At 34.0% G+C, this 15,967-nt stretch overlaps 17 non-coding genes across 17 annotated transcripts; all 17 read right to left on the bottom strand.

Annotated features, from left to right (window-relative positions):
• Positions 1–163: 163 nt before the first annotated feature.
• TRNAP-UGG (transfer RNA proline (anticodon UGG)) lies at positions 164–235 on the bottom strand. Its single transcript has one exon. It is a non-coding gene; the product is annotated as a tRNA-Pro (tRNA).
• A 794-nt stretch (positions 236–1,029) lies between these two features.
• Positions 1,030–1,101, bottom strand: TRNAP-UGG (transfer RNA proline (anticodon UGG)). The gene has a single exon. It is a non-coding gene; the product is annotated as a tRNA-Pro (tRNA).
• Positions 1,102–1,891: 790 nt separating this feature from the next.
• On the bottom strand, positions 1,892–1,963 carry TRNAP-UGG (transfer RNA proline (anticodon UGG)). Its single transcript has one exon. It is a non-coding gene; the product is annotated as a tRNA-Pro (tRNA).
• A 793-nt stretch (positions 1,964–2,756) lies between these two features.
• Positions 2,757–2,828, bottom strand: TRNAP-UGG (transfer RNA proline (anticodon UGG)). Its single transcript has one exon. It is a non-coding gene; the product is annotated as a tRNA-Pro (tRNA).
• Positions 2,829–3,623: 795 nt separating this feature from the next.
• Positions 3,624–3,695, bottom strand: TRNAP-UGG (transfer RNA proline (anticodon UGG)). Its single transcript has one exon. It is a non-coding gene; the product is annotated as a tRNA-Pro (tRNA).
• Positions 3,696–4,485: 790 nt separating this feature from the next.
• Positions 4,486–4,557, bottom strand: TRNAP-UGG (transfer RNA proline (anticodon UGG)). The gene has a single exon. It is a non-coding gene; the product is annotated as a tRNA-Pro (tRNA).
• A 793-nt stretch (positions 4,558–5,350) lies between these two features.
• TRNAP-UGG (transfer RNA proline (anticodon UGG)) lies at positions 5,351–5,422 on the bottom strand. Its single transcript has one exon. It is a non-coding gene; the product is annotated as a tRNA-Pro (tRNA).
• A 953-nt stretch (positions 5,423–6,375) lies between these two features.
• Positions 6,376–6,447, bottom strand: TRNAP-UGG (transfer RNA proline (anticodon UGG)). The gene has a single exon. It is a non-coding gene; the product is annotated as a tRNA-Pro (tRNA).
• A 793-nt stretch (positions 6,448–7,240) lies between these two features.
• Positions 7,241–7,312, bottom strand: TRNAP-UGG (transfer RNA proline (anticodon UGG)). The gene has a single exon. It is a non-coding gene; the product is annotated as a tRNA-Pro (tRNA).
• A 789-nt stretch (positions 7,313–8,101) lies between these two features.
• TRNAR-UCG (transfer RNA arginine (anticodon UCG)) lies at positions 8,102–8,173 on the bottom strand. Its single transcript has one exon. It is a non-coding gene; the product is annotated as a tRNA-Arg (tRNA).
• A 794-nt stretch (positions 8,174–8,967) lies between these two features.
• Positions 8,968–9,039, bottom strand: TRNAP-UGG (transfer RNA proline (anticodon UGG)). The gene has a single exon. It is a non-coding gene; the product is annotated as a tRNA-Pro (tRNA).
• A 789-nt stretch (positions 9,040–9,828) lies between these two features.
• Positions 9,829–9,900, bottom strand: TRNAP-UGG (transfer RNA proline (anticodon UGG)). Its single transcript has one exon. It is a non-coding gene; the product is annotated as a tRNA-Pro (tRNA).
• Positions 9,901–11,555: 1,655 nt separating this feature from the next.
• TRNAP-UGG (transfer RNA proline (anticodon UGG)) lies at positions 11,556–11,627 on the bottom strand. The gene has a single exon. It is a non-coding gene; the product is annotated as a tRNA-Pro (tRNA).
• A 1,655-nt stretch (positions 11,628–13,282) lies between these two features.
• TRNAP-UGG (transfer RNA proline (anticodon UGG)) lies at positions 13,283–13,354 on the bottom strand. The gene has a single exon. It is a non-coding gene; the product is annotated as a tRNA-Pro (tRNA).
• Positions 13,355–14,147: 793 nt separating this feature from the next.
• TRNAP-UGG (transfer RNA proline (anticodon UGG)) lies at positions 14,148–14,219 on the bottom strand. The gene has a single exon. It is a non-coding gene; the product is annotated as a tRNA-Pro (tRNA).
• Positions 14,220–14,812: 593 nt separating this feature from the next.
• Positions 14,813–14,884, bottom strand: TRNAP-UGG (transfer RNA proline (anticodon UGG)). Its single transcript has one exon. It is a non-coding gene; the product is annotated as a tRNA-Pro (tRNA).
• A 996-nt stretch (positions 14,885–15,880) lies between these two features.
• TRNAP-UGG (transfer RNA proline (anticodon UGG)) lies at positions 15,881–15,952 on the bottom strand. The gene has a single exon. It is a non-coding gene; the product is annotated as a tRNA-Pro (tRNA).
• Positions 15,953–15,967: the final 15 nt, after the last annotated feature.

Genomic DNA, 15,967 nt, shown 5'->3' with positions numbered 1-15,967 from the left:
CTAAGCAAGAATTATACCCCTTGACCAACGAGCCCACTGTGCATGTCTTTTTTATGTATATTAATGAAATTGTAAGTAAACCTGTTTGTATACATTAGTGAGTATTTTAAAATGCTATTAAATACTATCAGATATTAAGGACTATAAAAGTACATGAAAACATAGGCTCGTCCGGGATTTGAACCCGAGACCTCTCGCACCCAAAGCGAGAATCATACCCCTAGACCAACGAGCCAACTGCATAATGGCTTCTCATTCAGATTTTACCATTTTTAAAGTAAAACTCAAATTATTTAAGAAAAAATGCAAAAAGCTGGAGCAAACACACAATTTCATTTAATGAAGATGTAACGTTTTAAAAATAACATAACAACTTAAAACAACAAAATGTGTATGTAGTATTGCGAAAATAATAACTTAAGGTTACTTGCTATCCAAGTATGCATATTTAAAATGTGCAGTGCCAAGATTTAGAGGTCCCAATAGAGTTTGGACTTTTTTGATAGTTGGAACCTAAGACTTGTCACATACTGTGTGCAATTCAAGCATGCAGACCCAGAAGAAAGACAAAATAAACACCTGCAATTTATTGTTGATCTTTTTGTTAGTCATAATGAGACTATTCTTTTAAGCCACTCAGGGTTACTTAGACAAAAGAAAGGTAAGAGAAAAACCTGTAATTTCATTTTGACAGTTTTTTGTTTGTCAAAATGAGACTTTATAGCCACTCAAGGTTACTTAGACAAAATGGAATCTATAGTGTACCCAATATACCACCAAATGCTTGACATTTTACTAAGTTTGCATAAGTATATGCCTGTAAAAGATGGGCTCATCCGGGATTTGTACCAGGGATCTCTCGCACCCTAAGCAAGAATTATACCCCTTGACCAACGAGCCCACTGTGCATGTCTTTTTTATGTATATTAATGAAATTGTAAGTAAACCTGTTTGTATACATTAGTGAGTATTTTAAAATGCTATTAAATACTATCAGATATTAAGGACTATAAAAGTACATGAAAACATGGGCTCGTCTGGGATTTGAACCCGGGACATCTCGCACCCAAAGCGAGAATCATACCCCTAGACCAACGAGCCAACTGCGTAATGGCTTTTCATTCAGATTTTACCATTTTTAAAGTAAAACTCAAATTATTTAAGAAAAAATGCAAAAAGCTGGAGCAAACACACAATTTCATTTAAATGAAGATGTAACATTTTAAAAATAACAACTTAAAACAAAAAAATGTGTATGTAGTATTGCGAAAATAATAACTTAAGGTTACTTGTTATCCAAGTATGCATATTTAAAATGTGCAGTGCCAAGATTTAGAGGTCCCAATAGAGTTTGGACTTTTTTGATAGTTGGAACCTAAGACTTGTCACATACTGTGTGCAATTCAAGCATGCAGACCCAGAAGAAAGACAAAATAAACACCTGCAATTTATTGTTGATCTTTTTGTTAGTCATAATGAGACTATTCTTTTAAGCCACTCAGGGTTACTTAGACAAAAGAAAGGTAAGAGGAAAACCAGTAATTTCATTTTGACAGTTTTTTGTTTGTCAAAATGAGACTTTTAAGCCACTCAAGGTTACTTAGACAAAATGGAATCTATAGTTTACCCAATATACCACCAAATGCTTGACATTTTACTAAGTATGCATAAGTATATACCTGTAAAAGATGGGCTCATCCGGGATTTGTACCAGGGATCTCTCGCACCCTAAGCAAAAATTATACCCCTTGACCAACGAGCCCACTGTGCATGTCTTTTTTATGTATATTAATGAAATTGTAAGTAAACCTGTTTGTATACATTAGTGAGTATTTTAAAATGCTATTAAATACTATCAGATATTAAGGACTATAAAAGTACATGAAAACATAGGCTCGTCCGGGATTTGAACCCGAGACCTCTCGCACCCAAAGCGAGAATCATACCCCTAGACCAACAAGCCAACTGCGTAATGGCTTCTCATTCAGATTTTACAATTTTTAAAGTAAAACTCAAATTATTTAAGAAAAGATGCAAAAAGCTGGAGCAAACACACAATTTCATTTAAATGAAGATGTAACATTTTAAAAATAACATAACAACTTAAAACAAAAAATGTGTATGTAGTATTGCGAAAATAATAACTTAAGGTTACTTGTCATCCAAGTATGCATATTTAAAATGTGCAGTGCCAAGATTTAGAGGTCCCAATAGAGTTTGGACCTTTTTGATAGTTGGAACCTAAGACTTGTCACATACTGTGTGCAACTCAAGCATGCAGACCCAGAAGAAAGACAAAATAAACACCTGCAATTTATTGTTGATCTTTTTGTTAGTCATAATGAGACTATTCTTTTAAGCCACTCAGGGTTACTTAGACAAAAGAAAGGTAAGAGAAAACCTGTAATTTCATTTTGACAGTTTTTTGTTTGTCAAAATGAGACTTTTAAGCCACTCAAGGTTACTTAGACAAAATGGAATCTATAGTTTACCCAATATACCACCAAATGCTTGACATTTTACTAAGTATGCATAAGTATATACCTGTAAAAGATGGGCTCATCCGGGATTTGTACCAGGGATCTCTCGCACCCTAAGCAAGAATTATACCCCTTGACCAACGAGCCCACTGTGCATGTCTTTTTTATGTATATTAATGAAATTGTAAGTAAACCTGTTTGTATACATTAGTGAGTATTTTAAAATGCTATTAAATACTATCAGATATTAAGGACTATAAAAGTACATGAAAACATAGGCTCGTCCGGGATTTGAACCCGAGACCTCTCGCACCCAAAGCGAGAATCATACCCCTAGACCAACGAGCCAACTGCATAATGGCTTCTCATTCAGATTTTACCATTTTTAAAGTAAAACTCAAATTATTTAAGAAAAAATGCAAAAAGCTGGAGCAAACACACAATTTCATTTAAATGAAGATGTAACATTTTAAAAATAACATAACAACTTAAAACAACAAAATGTGTATGTAGTATTGCGAAAATAATAACTTAAGGTTACTTGCTATCCAAGTATGCATATTTAAAATGTGCAGTGCCAAGATTTAGAGGTCCCAATAGAGTTTGGACTTTTTTGATAGTTGGAACCTAAGACTTGTCACATACTGTGTGCAATTCAAGCATGCAGACCCAGAAGAAAGACAAAATAAACACCTGCAATTTATTGTTGATCTTTTTGTTAGTCATAATGAGACTATTCTTTTAAGCCACTCAGGGTTACTTAGACAAAAGAAAGGTAAGAGAAAAACCTGTAATTTCATTTTGACAGTTTTTTGTTTGTCAAAATGAGACTTTATAGCCACTCAAGGTTACTTAGACAAAATGGAATCTATAGTGTACCCAATATACCACCAAATGCTTGACATTTTACTAAGTTTGCATAAGTATATGCCTGTAAAAGATGGGCTCATCCGGGATTTGTACCAGGGATCTCTCGCACCCTAAGCAAGAATTATACCCCTTGACCAACGAGCCCACTGTGCATGTCTTTTTTATGTATATTAATGAAATTGTAAGTAAACCTGTTTGTATACATTAGTGAGTATTTTAAAATGCTATTAAATACTATCAGATATTAAGGACTATAAAAGTACATGAAAACATGGGCTCGTCTGGGATTTGAACCCGGGACATCTCGCACCCAAAGCGAGAATCATACCCCTAGACCAACGAGCCAACTGCGTAATGGCTTTTCATTCAGATTTTACCATTTTTAAAGTAAAACTCAAATTATTTAAGAAAAAATGCAAAAAGCTGGAGCAAACACACAATTTCATTTAAATGAAGATGTAACATTTTAAAAATAACAACTTAAAACAAAAAAATGTGTATGTAGTATTGCGAAAATAATAACTTAAGGTTACTTGTTATCCAAGTATGCATATTTAAAATGTGCAGTGCCAAGATTTAGAGGTCCCAATAGAGTTTGGACTTTTTTGATAGTTGGAACCTAAGACTTGTCACATACTGTGTGCAATTCAAGCATGCAGACCCAGAAGAAAGACAAAATAAACACCTGCAATTTATTGTTGATCTTTTTGTTAGTCATAATGAGACTATTCTTTTAAGCCACTCAGGGTTACTTAGACAAAAGAAAGGTAAGAGGAAAACCAGTAATTTCATTTTGACAGTTTTTTGTTTGTCAAAATGAGACTTTTAAGCCACTCAAGGTTACTTAGACAAAATGGAATCTATAGTTTACCCAATATACCACCAAATGTTTGACATTTTACTAAGTATGCATAAGTATATACCTGTAAAAGATGGGCTCATCCGGGATTTGTACCAGGGATCTCTCGCACCCTAAGCAAAAATTATACCCCTTGACCAACGAGCCCACTGTGCATGTCTTTTTTATGTATATTAATGAAATTGTAAGTAAACCTGTTTGTATACATTAGTGAGTATTTTAAAATGCTATTAAATACTATCAGATATTAAGGACTATAAAAGTACATGAAAACATAGGCTCGTCCGGGATTTGAACCCGAGACCTCTCGCACCCAAAGCGAGAATCATACCCCTAGACCAACAAGCCAACTGCGTAATGGCTTCTCATTCAGATTTTACAATTTTTAAAGTAAAACTCAAATTATTTAAGAAAAGATGCAAAAAGCTGGAGCAAACACACAATTTCATTTAAATGAAGATGTAACATTTTAAAAATAACATAACAACTTAAAACAAAAAATGTGTATGTAGTATTGCGAAAATAATAACTTAAGGTTACTTGTCATCCAAGTATGCATATTTAAAATGTGCAGTGCCAAGATTTAGAGGTCCCAATAGAGTTTGGACCTTTTTGATAGTTGGAACCTAAGACTTGTCACATACTGTGTGCAACTCAAGCATGCAGACCCAGAAGAAAGACAAAATAAACACCTGCAATTTATTGTTGATCTTTTTGTTAGTCATAATGAGACTATTCTTTTAAGCCACTCAGGGTTACTTAGACAAAAGAAAGGTAAGAGAAAACCTGTAATTTCATTTTGACAGTTTTTTGTTTGTCAAAATGAGACTTTTAAGCCACTCAAGGTTACTTAGACAAAATGGAATCTATAGTTTACCCAATATACCACCAAATGCTTGACATTTTACTAAGTATGCATAAGTATATACCTGTAAAAGATGGGCTCATCCGGGATTTGTACCAGGGATCTCTCGCACCCTAAGCAAGAATTATACCCCTTGACCAACGAGCCCACTGTGCATGTCTTTTTTATGTATATTAATGAAATTGTAAGTAAACCTGTTTGTATACATTAGTGAGTATTTTAAAATGCTATTAAATACTATCAGATATTAAGGACTATAAAAGTACATGAAAACATAGGCTCGTCCGGGATTTGAACCCGAGACCTCTCGCACCCAAAGCGAGAATCATACCCCTAGACCAACGAGCCAACTGCATAATGGCTTCTCATTCAGATTTTACCATTTTTAAAGTAAAACTCAAATTATTTAAGAAAAAATGCAAAAAGCTGGAGCAAACACACAATTTCATTTAAATGAAGATGTAACATTTTAAAAATAACATAACAACTTAAAACAAAAAATGTGTATGTAGTATTGCGAAAATAATAACTTAAGGTTACTTGTCATCCAAGTATGCATATTTAAAATGTGCAGTGCCAAGATTTGGAGGTCCCAATAGAGTTTGGACTTTTTTGATAGTTGGACCAAAGACTTGTCACATACTGTGTGCAACTCAAGTATGCAGACCCAGAAGAAAGACAAAATAAACACCTGCAATTTATTGTTGATCTTTTTGTTAGTCATAATGAGACTATTCTTTTAAGCCACTCAGGGTTACTTAGACAAAAGAAAGGTAAGAGAAAAACCTAAGACTTGTCACATACTGTGTGCAACTCAAGCATGCAGACCCAGAAGAAAGACAAAATAAACACCTGCAATTTATTGTTGATCTTTTTGTTAGTCATAATGAGACTATTCTTTTAAGCCACTCAGGGTTACTTAGACAAAAGAAAGGTAAGAGAAAACCTGTAATTTCATTTTGACAGTTTTTTGTTTGTCAAAATGAGACTTTTAAGCCACTCAAGGTTACTTAGACAAAATGGAATCTATAGTTTACCCAATATACCACCAAATGCTTGACATTTTACTAAGTATGCATAAGTATATACCTGTAAAAGATGGGCTCATCCGGGATTTGTACCAGGGATCTCTCGCACCCTAAGCAAGAATTATACCCCTTGACCAACGAGCCCACTGTGCATGTCTTTTTTATGTATATTAATGAAATTGTAAGTAAACCTGTTTGTATACATTAGTGAGTATTTTAAAATGCTATTAAATACTATCAGATATTAAGGACTATAAAAGTACATGAAAACATAGGCTCGTCCGGGATTTGAACCCGAGACCTCTCGCACCCAAAGCGAGAATCATACCCCTAGACCAACGAGCCAACTGCATAATGGCTTCTCATTCAGATTTTACCATTTTTAAAGTAAAACTCAAATTATTTAAGAAAAAATGCAAAAAGCTGGAGCAAACACACAATTTCATTTAAATGAAGATGTAACATTTTAAAAATAACATAACAACTTAAAACAAAAAATGTGTATGTAGTATTGCGAAAATAATAACTTAAGGTTACTTGTCATCCAAGTATGCATATTTAAAATGTGCAGTGCCAAGATTTGGAGGTCTCAATAGAGTTTGGACTTTTTTGATAGTTGGACCAAAGACTTGTCACATACTGTGTGCAACTCAAGTATGCAGACCCAGAAGAAAGACAAAATAAACACCTGCAATTTATTGTTGATCTTTTTGTTAGTCATAATGAGACTATTCTTTTAAGCCACTCAGGGTTACTTAGACAAAAGAAAGGTAAGAGAAAAACCTGTAATTTCATTTTGACAGTTTTTTGTTTGTCAAAATGAGACTTTTAAGCCACTCAAGGTACCTTAGACAAAATGGAATCTATAGTTTACCCAATATACCACCAAATGCTTGACATTTTACTAAGTATGCATAAGTATATACCTGTAAAAGATGGGCTCATCCGGGATTTGTACCAGGGATTTCTCGCACCCTAAGCAAGAATTATACCCCTTGACCAACGAGCCCACTGTGCATGTCTTTTTTATGTATAGTAATGAAATTGTAAGTAAACCTGTTTGTATACATTAGTGAGTATTTTAAAATGCTATTAAATACTATCAGATATTAAGGACTATAAAAGTACATGAAAACATGGGCTCGTCCGGGATTTGAACCCGGGACCTCCCACACCCAAAGCGAGAATCATACCCCTAGACCAACGAGCCAACTGCGTAATGGCTTTTCATTCAGATTTTACCATTTTTAAAGTAAAACTCAAATTATTTAAGAAAAAATGCAAAAAGCTGGAGCAAACACACAATTTCATTTAATGAAGATGTAACATTTTAAAAATAACAACTTAAAACAAAAAAATGTGTATGTAGTATTGCGAAAATAATAACTTAAGGTTACTTGTTATCCAAGTATGCATATTTAAAATGTGCAGTGCCAAGATTTGGAGGTCCCAATAGAGTTTGGACCTTTTTGATAGTTGGAACCTAAGACTTGTCACATACTGTGTGCAACTCAAGCATGCAGACCCAGAAGAAAGACAAAATAAACACCTGCAATTTATTGTTGATCTTTTTGTTAGTCATAATGAGACTATTCTTTTAAGCCACTCAGGGTTACTTAGACAAAAGAAAGGTAAGAGAAAAACCTGTAATTTCATTTTGACAGTTTTTTGTTTGTCAAAATGAGACTTTTAAGAAACTCAAGGTACCTTAGATAAAATGGAATCTATAGTTTACCCAATATACCACCAAATGCTTGACATTTTACTAAGTATGCATAAGTATATACCTGTAAAAGATGGGCTCATCCGGGATTTGTACCAGGGATCTCTCGCACCCTAAGCAAAAATTATACCCCTTGACCAACGAGCCCACTGTGCATGTCTTTTTTATGTATATTAATGAAATTGTAAGTAAACCTGTTTGTATACATTAGTGAGTATTTTAAAATGCTATTAAATACTATCAGATATTAAGGACTATAAAAGTATATGAAACCATGGGCTCGTCCGGGATTTGAACCCGGGACCTCTCGCACCGAAAGCGAGAATCATACCCCTAGACCAACGAGCCAACTGCATAATAAACTCTCATTCAGATTTTACCATTTTTAAAGTAAAACTCAAATTATTTAAGAAAAAATGCAAAAAGCTGGAGCAAACACACAATTTCATTTAATGAAGTTGTAACGTTTTAAAAATAACATAACAACTTAAAACAACAAAATGTGTATGTAGTATTGCGAAAATAATAACTTAAGGTTACTTGCTATCCAAGTATGCATATTTAAAATGTGCAGTGCCAAGATTTAGAGGTCCCAATAGAGTTTGGACTTTTTTGATAGTTGGAACCTAAGACTTGTCACATACTGTGTGCAACTCAAGCATGCAGACCCAGAAGAAAGACAAAATAAACACCTGCAATTTATTGTTGATCTTTTTGTTAGTCATAATGAGACTATTCTTTTAAGCCACTCAGGGTTACTTAGACAAAAGAAAGGTAAGAGAAAAACCTGTAATTTCATTTTGACAGTTTTTTGTTTGTCAAAATGAGACTTTATAGCCACTCAAGGTTACTTAGACAAAATGGAATCTATAGTGTACCCAATATACCACCAAATGCTTGACATTTTACTAAGTTTGCATAAGTATATGCCTGTAAAAGATGGGCTCATCCGGGATTTGTACCAGGGATCTCTCGCACCCTAAGCAAGAATTATACCCCTTGACCAACGAGCCCACTGTGCATGTCTTTTTTATGTATATTAATGAAATTGTAAGTAAACCTGTTTGTATACATTAGTGAGTATTTTAAAATGCTATTAAATACTATCAGATATTAAGGACTATAAAAGTACATGAAAACATGGGCTCGTCTGGGATTTGAACCCGGGACCTCTCGCACCCAAAGCGAGAATCATACCCCTAGACCAACGAGCCAACTGCGTAATGGCTTTTCATTCAGATTTTACCATTTTTAAAGTGAAACTCAAATTATTTAAGAAAAAATGCAAAAAGCTGGAGCAAACACACAATTTCATTTAAATGAAGATGTAACATTTTAAAAATAACAACTTAAAACAAAAAAATGTGTATGTAGTATTGCGAAAATAATAACTTAAGGTTACTTGTTATCCAAGTATGCATATTTAAAATGTGCAGTGCCAAGATTTAGAGGTCCCAATAGAGTTTGGACTTTTTTGATAGTTGGAACCTAAGACTTGTCACATACTGTGTGCAATTCAAGCATGCAGACCCAGAAGAAAGACAAAATAAACACCTGCAATTTATTGTTGATCTTTTTGTTAGTCATAATGAGACTATTCTTTTAAGCCACTCAGGGTTACTTAGACAAAAGAAAGGTAAGAGAAAACCTGTAATTTCATTTTGACAGTTTTTTGTTTGTCAAAATGAGACTTTTAAGCCACTCAAGGTTACTTAGACAAAATGGAATCTATAGTTTACCCAATATACCACCAAATGCTTGACATTTTACTAAGTATGCATAAGTATATACCTGTAAAAGATGGGCTCATCCGGGATTTGTACCAGGGATCTCTCGCACCCTAAGCAAGAATTATACCCCTTGACCAACGAGCCCACTGTGCATGTCTTTTTTATGTATATTAATGAAATTGTAAGTAAACCTGTTTGTATACATTAGTGAGTATTTTAAAATGCTATTAAATACTATCAGATATTAAGGACTATAAAAGTACATGAAAACATAGGCTCGTCCGGGATTTGAACCCGAGACCTCTCGCACCCAAAGCGAGAATCATACCCCTAGACCAACGAGCCAACTGCATAATGGCTTCTCATTCAGATTTTACAATTTTTAAAGTAAAACTCAAATTATTTAAGAAAAAATGCAAAAAGCTGGAGCAAACACACAATTTCATTTAAATGAAGATGTAACATTTTAAAAATAACATAACAACTTAAAACAAAAAATGTGTATGTAGTATTGCGAAAATAATAACTTAAGGTTACTTGTCATCCAAGTATGCATATTTAAAATGTGCAGTGCCAAGATTTGGAGGTCCCAATAGAGTTTGGACTTTTTTGATAGTTGGACCAAAGACTTGTCACATACTGTGTGCAACTCAAGTATGCAGACCCAGAAGAAAGACAAAATAAACACCTGCAATTTATTGTTGATCTTTTTGTTAGTCATAATGAGACTATTCTTTTAAGCCACTCAGGGTTACTTAGACAAAAGAAAGGTAAGAGAAAAACCTGTAATTTCATTTTGACAGTTTTTTGTTTGTCAAAATGAGACTTTATAGCCACTCAAGGTTACTTAGACAAAATGGAATCTATAGTGTACCCAATATACCACCAAATGCTTGACATTTTACTAAGTTTGCATAAGTATATGCCTGTAAAAGATGGGCTCATCCGGGATTTGTACCAGGGATCTCTCGCACCCTAAGCAAGAATTATACCCCTTGACCAACGAGCCCACTGTGCATGTCTTTTTTATGTATATTAATGAAATTGTAAGTAAACCTGTTTGTATACATTAGTGAGTATTTTAAAATGCTATTAAATACTATCAGATATTAAGGACTATAAAAGTACATGAAAACATGGGCTCGTCTCGGATTTGAACCCTGGACCTCTCGCACCCAAAGCGAGAATCATACCCCTAGACCAACGAGCCAACTGCGTAATGGCTTTTCATTCAGATTTTACCATTTTTAAAGTAAAACTCAAATTATTTAAGAAAAAATGCAAAAAGCTGGAGCAAACACACAATTTCATTTAAATGAAGATGTAACATTTTAAAAATAACAACTTAAAACAAAAAAATGTGTATGTAGTATTGCGAAAATAATAACTTAAGGTTACTTGTTATCCAAGTATGCATATTTAAAATGTGCAGTGCCAAGATTTAGAGGTCCCAATAGAGTTTGGACTTTTTTGATAGTTGGAACCTAAGACTTGTCACATACTGTGTGCAATTCAAGCATGCAGACCCAGAAGAAAGACAAAATAAACACCTGCAATTTATTGTTGATCTTTTTGTTAGTCATAATGAGACTATTCTTTTAAGCCACTCAGGGTTACTTAGACAAAAGAAAGGTAAGAGGAAAACCTGTAATTTCATTTTGACAGTTTTTTGTTTGTCAAAATGAGACTTTTAAGCCACTCAAGGTTACTTAGACAAAATGGAATCTATAGTTTACCCAATATACCACCAAATGCTTGACATTTTACTAAGTATGCATAAGTATATACCTGTAAAAGATGGGCTCATCCGGGATTTGTACCAGGGATCTCTCGCACCCTAAGCAAGAATTATACCCCTTGACCAACGAGCCCACTGTGCATGTCTTTTTTATGTATATTAATGAAATTGTAAGTAAACCTGTTTGTATACATTAGTGAGTATTTTAAAATGCTATTAAATACTATCAGATATTAAGGACTATAAAAGTACATGAAAACATAGGCTCGTCCGGGATTTGAACCCGAGACCTCTCGCACCCAAAGCGAGAATCATACCCCTAGACCAACGAGCCAACTGCATAATGGCTTCTCATTCAGATTTTACAATTTTTAAAGTAAAACTCAAATTATTTAAGAAAAAATGCAAAAAGCTGGAGCAAACACACAATTTCATTTAAATGAAGATGTAACATTTTAAAAATAACATAACAACTTAAAACAAAAAATGTGTATGTAGTATTGCGAAAATAATAACTTAAGGTTACTTGTCATCCAAGTATGCATATTTAAAATGTGCAGTGCCAAGATTTGGAGGTCCCAATAGAGTTTGGACTTTTTTGATAGTTGGACCAAAGACTTGTCACATACTGTGTGCAACTCAAGTATGCAGACCCAGAAGAAAGACAAAATAAACACCTGCAATTTATTGTTGATCTTTTTGTTAGTCATAATGAGACTATTCTTTTAAGCCACTCAGGGTTACTTAGACAAAAGAAAGGTAAGAGAAAAACCTGTAATTTCATTTTGACAGTTTTTTGTTTGTCAAAATGAGACTTTATAGCCACTCAAGGTTACTTAGACAAAATGGAATCTATAGTGTACCCAATATACCACCAAATGCTTGACATTTTACTAAGTTTGCATAAGTATATGCCTGTAAAAGATGGGCTCATCCGGGATTTGTACCAGGGATCTCTCGCACCCTAAGCAAGAATTATACCCCTTGACCAACGAGCCCACTGTGCATGTCTTTTTTATGTATATTAATGAAATTGTAAGTAAACCTGTTTGTATACATTAGTGAGTATTTTAAAATGCTATTAAATACTATCAGATATTAAGGACTATAAAAGTACATGAAAACATGGGCTCGTCTCGGATTTGAACCCTGGACCTCTCGCACCCAAAGCGAGAATCATACCCCTAGACCAACGAGCCAACTGCGTAATGGCTTTTCATTCAGATTTTACCATTTTTAAAGTAAAACTCAAATTATTTAAGAAAAAATGCAAAAAGCTGGAGCAAACACACAATTTCATTTAAATGAAGATGTAACATTTTAAAAATAACAACTTAAAACAAAAAAATGTGTATGTAGTATTGCGAAAATAATAACTTAAGGTTACTTGTTATCCAAGTATGCATATTTAAAATGTGCAGTGCCAAGATTTAGAGGTCCCAATAGAGTTTGGACTTTTTTGATAGTTGGAACCTAAGACTTGTCACATACTGTGTGCAATTCAAGCATGCAGACCCAGAAGAAAGACAAAATAAACACCTGCAATTTATTGTTGATCTTTTTGTTAGTCATAATGAGACTATTCTTTTAAGCCACTCAGGGTTACTTAGACAAAAGAAAGGTAAGAGGAAAACCTGTAATTTCATTTTGACAGTTTTTTGTTTGTCAAAATGAGACTTTTAAGCCACTCAAGGTTACTTAGACAAAATGGAATCTATAGTTTACCCAATATACCACCAAATGCTTGACATTTTACTAAGTATGCATAAGTATATACCTGTAAAAGATGGGCTCATCCGGGATTTGTACCAGGGATCTCTCGCACCCTAAGCAAAAATTATACCCCTTGACCAACGAGCCCACTGTGCATGTCTTTTTTATGTATATTAATGAAATTGTAAGTAAACCTGTTTGTATACATTAGTGAGTATTTTAAAATGCTATTAAATACTATCAGATATTAAGGACTATAAAAGTACATGAAAACATAGGCTCGTCCGGGATTTGAACCCGAGACCTCTCGCACCCAAAGCGAGAATCATACCCCTAGACCAACGAGCCAACTGCGTAATGGCTTCTCATTCAGATTTTACCATTTTTAAAGTAAAACTCAAATTATTTAAGAAAAAATGCAAAAAGCTGGAGCAAACACACAATTTCATTTAAATGAAGATGTAACATTTTAAAAATAACATAACAACTTAAAACAAAAAATGTGTATGTAGTATTGCGAAAATAATAACTTAAGGTTACTTGTCATCCAAGTATGCATATTTAAAATGTGCAGTGCCAAGATTTGGAGGTCCCAATAGAGTTTGGACCTTTTTGATAGTTGGAACCTAAGACTTGTCACATACTGTGTGCAACTCAAGCATGCAGACCCAGAAGAAAGACAAAATAAACACCTGCAATTTATTGTTGATCTTTTTGTTAGTCATAATGAGACTATTCTTTTAAGCCACTCAGGGTTACTTAGACAAAAGAAAGGTAAGAGAAAACCTGTAATTTCATTTTGACAGTTTTTTGTTTGTCAAAATGAGACTTTTAAGCCACTCAAGGTTACTTAGACAAAATGGAATCTATAGTTTACCCAATATACCACCAAATGCTTGACATTTTACTAAGTATGCATAAGTATATACCTGTAAAAGATGGGCTCATCCGGGATTTGTACCAGGGATCTCTCGCACCCTAAGCAAGAATTATACCCCTTGACCAACGAGCCCACTGTGCATGTCTTTTTTATGTATATTAATGAAATTGTAAGTAAACCTGTTTGTATACATTAGTGAGTATTTTAAAATGCTATTAAATACTATCAGATATTAAGGACTATAAAAGTACATGAAAACATAGGCTCGTCCGGGATTTGAACCCGAGACCTCTCGCACCCAAAGCGAGAATCATACCCCTAGACCAACGAGCCAACTGCATAATGGCTTCTCATTCAGATTTTACCATTTTTAAAGTAAAACTCAAATTATTTAAGAAAAAATGCAAAAAGCTGGAGCAAACACACAATTTCATTTAAATGAAGATGTAACATTTTAAAAATAACATAACAACTTAAAACAAAAAATGTGTATGTAGTATTGCGAAAATAATAACTTAAGGTTACTTGTCATCCAAGTATGCATATTTATAATGTGCAGTGCCAAGATTTAGAGGTCCCAATAGAGTTTGGACCTTTTTGATAGTTGGAACCTAAGACTTGTCACATACTGTGTGCAACTCAAGCATGCAGACCCAGAAGAAAGACAAAATAAACACCTGCAATTTATTGTTGATCTTTTTGTTAGTCATAATGAGACTATTCTTTTAAGCCACTCAGGGTTACTTAGACAAAAGAAAGGTAAGAGAAAAACCTGTAATTTCATTTTGACAGTTTTTTGTTTGTCAAAATGAGACTATTAAGCCACTCAAGGTTACTTAGACAAAATGGAATCTATAGTTTACCCAATATACCACCAAATGCTTGACATTTTACGAAGTATGCATAAGTATGTACCTGTAAAAGATGGGCTCATCCGGGATTTGAACCCGGGACCTCTCGCACCCAAAGCGAGAATTATACCCCTTGACCAACGAGCCCACTGTGCATGTCTTTTTTATGTATATTAATGAAATTGTAAGTAAACCTGTTTGTATACATTAGTGAGTATTTTAAAATGCTATTAAATACTATCAGATATTAAGGACTATAAAAGTACATGAAACCATGGGCTCGTCCAGGATTTGAACCCAAGACCTCTCGCACCCAAAGCGAGAATCATACCCCTAGACCAACGAGCCAACTGCGTAATGGCTTCTCATTCAGATTTTACCATTTTTAAAGTAAAACTCAAATTATTTAAGAAAAGATGCAAAAAGCTGGAGCAAACACACAATTTCATTTAAATGAAGATGTAACATTTTAAAAATAACATAACAACTTAAAACAAAAAAATGTGTATGTAGTATTGCGAAAATAATAACTTAAGGTTACTTGTTATCCAAGTATGCATATTTAAAATGTGCAGTGCCAAGATTTAGAGGTCCCAATAGAGTTTGGACTTTTTTGATAGTTGGAACCTAAGACTTGTCACATACTGTGTGCAATTCAAGCATGCAGACCCAGAAGAAAGACAAAATAAACACCTGCAATTTATTGTTGATCTTTTTGTTAGTCATAATGAGACTATTCTTTTAAGCCACTCAGGGTTACTTAGACAAAAGAAAGGTAAGAGGAAAACCTGTAATTTCATTTTGACAGTTTTTTGTTTGTCAAAATGAGACTTTTAAGCCACTCAAGGTTACTTAGACAAAATGGAATCTATAGTTTACCCAATATACCACCAAATGCTTGACATTTTACTAAGTATGCATAAGTATATACCTGTAAAAGATGGGCTCATCCGGGATTTGTACCAGGGATCTCTCGCACCCTAAGCAAGAATTATACCCCTTGACCAACGAGCCCACTGTGCATGTCTTTTTTATGTATATTAATGAAATTGTAAGTAAACCTGTTTGTATACATTAGTGAGTATTTTAAAATGCTATTAAATACTATCAGATATTAAGGACTATAAAAGTACATGAAAACATAGGCTTGTCCGGGATTTGAACCCGAGACCTCTCGCACCCAAAGCGAGAATCATACCCCTAGACCAACGAGCCAACTACATAATGGCT

This window comes from Pseudophryne corroboree, chromosome 3 (genome assembly GCF_028390025.1).
Source record: "Pseudophryne corroboree isolate aPseCor3 chromosome 3, aPseCor3.hap2, whole genome shotgun sequence".
In the NCBI taxonomy this organism is placed as follows: domain Eukaryota; kingdom Metazoa; phylum Chordata; class Amphibia; order Anura; family Myobatrachidae; genus Pseudophryne; species Pseudophryne corroboree.
This window is presented reverse-complemented; position numbering and strand designations above follow the sequence as displayed.